The sequence below is a fragment of the Dermacentor silvarum genome, chromosome 1, assembly GCF_013339745.2.
Source record: "Dermacentor silvarum isolate Dsil-2018 chromosome 1, BIME_Dsil_1.4, whole genome shotgun sequence".
In the NCBI taxonomy this organism is placed as follows: domain Eukaryota; kingdom Metazoa; phylum Arthropoda; class Arachnida; order Ixodida; family Ixodidae; genus Dermacentor; species Dermacentor silvarum.
The window spans coordinates 325,310,408-325,316,747 of record NC_051154.1 but is presented as its reverse complement, the minus strand read 5'-3'; positions in this window follow the sequence as shown (position 1 = coordinate 325,316,747).

The following is a 6,340-nucleotide window of genomic DNA, read 5'->3' as shown; positions in this document are numbered from 1 at the left end:
TGGCAGCTCGGGGATCAAGGTAGTCCTAGGTATGGCAGCCATGCCAAGGGAAGCGTTGACGGCGTTCCCTTGCCAGACGAACCCTGGACGGCGAGATGCCGGAGAACGAAAGGCCTCCGCAGCACGGTGCTGAAGGCTGAAGCGCCTTAAGACGGGGCTTTCGTCGACTGCGCCATTGTTATGAGGAGAAACGCAGGGACAGCACCCGTTCCTAGGCCGGCAGTTCTATATTCACCTTCGTCGTCCTTTTCCTCCAGCACCCGCCTTGCGAGCGCGAGCGGCCAAGTCCACTTCACCTTCACTTTATATATATATATATATTTATATATATATATATATATATATATATCTGCTCTCGTCCAATAAACACTCAGTTGTTAGCGCTGTGTTCCGTCTGTTGCTTTCACCGTCCGTGTGCTTCTGCGCTATATACTGCGTAAATAAAGCATTGTGGACTTCTTTATCATGTGAGGAGCTTCTTCAACCTTCCCACTATCTTGCAGTGCGTCCAGGTCATGGTCTGCATCCTCAATGCTGAGGAGAAGTGTCAGATCGCCCCCTTCACAGTTGCCACTGCTGGGAGCTTTGACCAAATCGTAGAAACCATGACAGTTCACGGTGACCAAAAATTGGGCAGCAGTACGATAGTAGCATCCAGACACGAAACAATGTTTTCGCACCATTACTACACATATAGACTTGCTGCAGCACAAAAAGAAACGAACGTAACCTTCCACAGGTCAGGGCGGGCGGCGTCACTGAAGCAGCAGAGCCGGCGCGACTCGCATCGGGCGATGTGTCAACGACAGCGCGCGCACCTCGCGGTTCCCTACAGGCGGCTTCAATGCGCCCCGTAGGCGCTGCGTGCCGCTCGTCACAGTTCCCCATTCTAGCCACTGTAGTATGGGCTGTATTGCGGATGGTCCATGTGGTAGTTGAATCATATTTACGCTTTGCCGAGAGAAAATGTGCTCTTTTTTGTATGCATAAGCGATCGCTAAGCCCCTGGGCCTGTGCAACGCTGCTAGCTAGCTGTATCTTTCGTGCGGTGCGGCGTTGTTGGTCATCGTAGTTTTGTCCATTCGCGCTTTCTTTGTTCCCGACTCATTAGCAGCCTCTGGTACTCTCGCCGATCTCGCAGCGGTTCATAGTGCACGGAAGAATGTGTTGGAAGTTGTACTATCACGTGCTGTAGTTCATCCGCAATTTAACAGTGTTTATGCCGGAAGGACCGTTCGTGCAGTCGATGCCGCCGGACCTGACACGAAGGAGCGTTTGCCGAGTATGTCTCGAAAGGTAAGTCCGGCGCTTGGCGCATTTTAGGGGCGAAGCTCCTTAAAGCGGCACCCGTTCGTCCCTCATAGTAGTAGTAGTTTGTAACCAGTCTGAGAAAATGAGAAAAAATATTCCGAAGTTGTGTCCGTAGCGCGGAATCGAACCAGGGACCCCTCGCTTCTGAGCGCGCGGCGTTAGCCCACTACGCCACGAAGCACACATAGACACAAGCACCACGATGGCAATAAATACCCAACATTAACGAAAGGCCGCGTTTCTAGCGCGTTTCTAACGCGTTTGTGCTAGCGCGTTACGGCCCGTGTAAGAAGCTGGTGTAAGACGCTGTGGCCTCTCCGCCTTACCTTCAACGCGTTTCGAACGCGCTGCCCAAGGCGGTGGCAAGTCAAGTTCAAGTCGAGGAGCGTTTATGAATACGGGGGGTATACTCTCTCAGCAGTCATGTGATGGTGTCGGCAACGCGGTGCACGTTCCGGCATGTGTAAATGGCTGCGTAAGACGCTGTGGCCGCTCCCCCTTACTAGAGAGTACTGCACGTCTCTAACGCGTTTGTGCTAGCGTCCCCTTAAGCGGGAGATCCGATGATTCCCTCCGGAGCTTCGCCCACTCATCATCATTCACCCCGTGGATATGCTGTGATTTTTTTAGGGTTCGTGTATTGTGTGTGCCTTGTTATGCGGAGCATAAGATGATTAGTACAGCGACAAAAATTATAAAAGTGCTTTCCTAATGTTCGTTGTTAATGCCGTAGTACACATTTAGGGAAAAGTTTCATGAAAATTACCCTCAAACAAGTATAGGATGCTGCCAAGAGCTTCATCTATTGTTTCTTTTTTTTCTGTTATGAATTATACTAGCGCCGAGTATCGTTTAGTCTGAACGGGCACAAAAATTGAAGCCGCGAATGTCACTGCTTCTGTACGTAATTCACAGCGAGAAATGGTATATATATTTCTAGAAGTACGTTGACGTGTTGTCTTCACAGCTAACATACGCGCGAGACGGCACCGGATTGTTATGTCTGACTCATGAGTACATTTTAGCTTGTATGCACGTTTTTCTGCTTATAGGTTGTCAAGACAACCTGTGTTTCTTGTGTTGAGTGTTCTGTATGTCTTCGTGCATTTGACAGGTTAAATAACTGCCCGTGATGTCAGAATGAGATATTTACACAACCATGTAGCTGGCTGTATGAGGCCTTTTCACAATTTAACGCGATGTTGTTATATCATATGTTTGCAGCTTCAGCAGTGATTGCAATAAACTGAACATTTCTTATTGTTTAGGGATGTCACAATTTCGTGAAACGGAAGCATCTCTACACCACATGGGAGCCTGTAGCAAAATGCAGCCTGAGCAGCCCGACTAGGAATCTGATCTGCCTGCTTTGACAAGGTGTGTACAAAACGGTCACTGCCACTTATGAGTTCTAGGTTCTGTTGGTATAATTCGTACCTGCTATCGGTCCTGAATCTTTTGGTGAGATTTACAAATTTGGGCTGATTCTACAATTTTACTATTGTTGCATTGAGTTATGAGAATGAAATTCTATTGGGGATATGTTGTAAGAATCTTGAAAGATGGGGTGGTATGAGATTGCAAAATTGCATGTCAAACAATTGATAAATTGTGATGGAACTTGTGCTGCTTTATTAGCAATGCAAAATCCCTAACGAGTATACCAGAAGGGCACTTCATCAATACCGGTGTCACACATACACTTCTGATCGCGATCAAGCCCGATCCAGATCGACATTAGCTACTGAAATTGGCTTCCTCGTGCTGCTTGCGAAAAATAGCCAATCACAAGTTAGGAATTTGATTCGGATTGGGCTTGATTGCGATGAAAAATGCACTGTACGACACCCGTATTAGACGAGTTTATTGAGATGAGTTCGTGCAGCCGGCTAAATCGGCAACAGCAAAAGCACTGAAAAAAGCGCACTGGTCTAAAAACAATGTTCTGTTCTGCTTTTCAAGTTATTGGTTAATAATGTGTCTATTGGACAATGTAGGCGCTGAGAGAAAGCTTTAAGAAAATACATGGTGACTTTCCAACACAGGATTGTGTCTAGGATTTTTGCAAAATATAAAGTTCACAGGCTGGCAGGTTTGGCATATTGTACAACACTTTTGCTTTAGATGCCATATTCATAACTGCCAGTTTCGATATACGATTCAAGTACTACTTGAACTGATATTCTAAAATGTCGCCTACCTTCAGTTTATTCAATATACCTAAGTAGCCTCCTCTGAGTTAATTATAATTGGGGGCTTGAGTAGATATGCATGATATGCTTCTTGCTGAATGTATAGGGACATTTTTTTAGGAACTGTGTTTTGAGCTGCACATATCCTTTTATGTCTTGTTATGAATTGTCCGATGAAAGCAGAAGGGCATTGCAAGTTATTACAAGTGTCACTGCACCCTATTCCTAACATACATGTCAGCACAGATTCTGTGTTCCTAGAGTTATTTCTCTAAGTAGTTAAAAATCATGTATTACACTTTTTCTCATTTTTTAGGGGGGGGGGCTGTTCATTGATTCCCATTCCTAAAGGGACGTCGAAAGAAAAAGCCACGAAAGGTGCCTTGAAAGTGTTTGAATCTTCTATTTAATCTCTTGTTATTTATTCTTCTAACGTACTACCAGCATGGAAACGTTTCTACTCACTCTTATAAGCTAGCTGCCAAATAAGTAATCACAGTGTGAACGAGTATTTATTTCTTTTTTGACTTGTTTTATTGTATGTTCTTTTTTTGGCTCACAATGTTCTTCCTACCACCTTATGCAGGACTCCAGCTGGAACCTATGAGGTATGTTTATAAATGAATAAGTAAATTCCTGAAGCTTGCAACGAACCATGAAGCATAGCATTTAAATGGAGTCAGTTCATAACAAATCCATAGAGCAGCATAGCATCAAACTTGAAGCTGATCTCTAATGTCACATAAATTGCAGGTTTGATAATGTAGTATCACAAACTGCTGGTTACGCATGTCAGTCAGCCTGGTTCAGTGGTCGCAGGTGAGAGTGTAACCGAAAGCTGGGTATGCTTTGCCCTTCCGCATATTATATGGGAGAGAGCTTGAACTCTGTTATTGCTTCTCTTATAGTGGGGACAATATCTCTCACCTTCTTATTATTCTGTCAACTTGCTTCTGCAAGCCTAGTTATGATGTGGACTGCAGAACTTGGTGATGTGCGTTTCAATAGTTAGTGGTAACCTCGAAAGCATGCTGTACTTTGCTTGCATTTCAAAGGGTCAATTGAAATATGCGATTGTCTGACATTCTCATGGAAACAAGGTTTTTGTTGTGAATAAGGCATGGGCTGCTCCCCAAAAGAGTACCAGAAACAGTACTTTCTCACCTAACAAAAGTGGTTTAGGCACACTGCTGCTCAGGCCATGCTGTCCTGCAATAATTAGATCATAATGTGCTATATCAACCACTACACGTTATTAAAAGTGGTAGACAAAAGTCATAATGCACTTGAATTTGATTGTTAAAATGTGTGTGGCTACCTAACATTTAGCCTTAGCCTCTTTGGCGCAGACACCATTAGTGCAAAAAGGGCCTATGTCATTAGCAAGCTTTTGGGATAAGTATAGACTGAATAAGCACTTGTCAAGTGTTTAAGGTAGTACCATAACGTGAGACCTGCCCAAAGTGTGATTTTATTTTATATTTTGATCTAGGCCATGAAAGCCACTTTTCCCTAAAGCCTGTGCAGATACGCCATGCTAGGCGAATCCCATTCCTTTCTCCCTTAACAGTGAATCCTGTTATTCGGTTTCATGTTGCATGGCATACAAAGGCACTTAGGTACGGCCAAGAATAAGTGGTCTGAATGTGTACAAAATGACTCCGGACACATACCTCACCAAATAACTTACGGATTTGGCTTTAAAGGAACACTAAAGGGAGACACTGAATCAGTTTAGACGCATCATTTATTCTTTCTTTTTGTGTTAGTTTTGTGATGAGAGGGTATTTATTGGAAAAGAAAATGAAGGTGAAAGTTGCATTTCCTCTCAAATTCTGTGGCGAAACATCACCGCTGGTACGTTGGGAGACTGTACATTCCAGAGTATTATCGTAAATTTTGGCTGTTGCGGTTCAGTACACTTGCTCAAAAATTGCTTAAGTTCAGTTCTCGCCTCTTTTAGCATGCAATATAGTAAATTTTTGCCAAAAACAAATTAACTAGGGCTTAGCAGACAGCCAGCAGATGCGGGAACCTCATTGTGGTTTTACCACCTGTATTTCGTTCTTGTGTATTTACTAGCTTATCAAGCATAACTTCAGTTATGGGTAACTGCAGTTTTTCTGGGGTTGCGGAAGAGTAATTAAATAATGCATCTCAAATAAGTATTTTTCCTTAAGTGTCCGCTTAAAGTTTTGTCTGACTGATGTGGCATGAGACAACACTGCCCGAAAGTTATCTTGCATGTCAGATGTTTTGTGTTGCCATGTAATCACCAGTCATTGTCATTGAGGTGCTCAGAGATGTCACTGCAGTTACTCCTCATTTCCCAAGTCCTTAAGAAGCCATAAAGAAGATCGTTTGAAATGTCTGCAATAAGTTATATCATACTGTATTTACAGGAGGTCTGTGAAACGCTTGCAGTATGAAAGAACTGTCTTCCCCAAAACTTGTATAGTGTGTCGGGAATTTGTCAGCGATTCTTTTTACCTCAACAGTCATGGAAATAATGATTTACCGTGTTGACTGGCAGATTTATATCAAGCCTGATCTCTGTAACTGCTGTAGGCTTTTTATTACACAAAAATTTAACTGGTTTTTAATGATACCACCTTTTCACAATACTGAAGGACCAGTTTGGCAAAATAATAGGATGTAACTCTATTTTCTGTAAAAGCAAACTGTTGTCTTGCACAGCAATTTGAGTGAGCTTTTCTAAGCGCGGCAGGCTTAGGATGTTGGTTGAAAATAATGTTGCTTAAAGACTGTTCCATCAGAGAGCATGTTTTCTTTTATCTATGTGTAGCATTATCTGGTCTCTATGATCCTTTCCATGC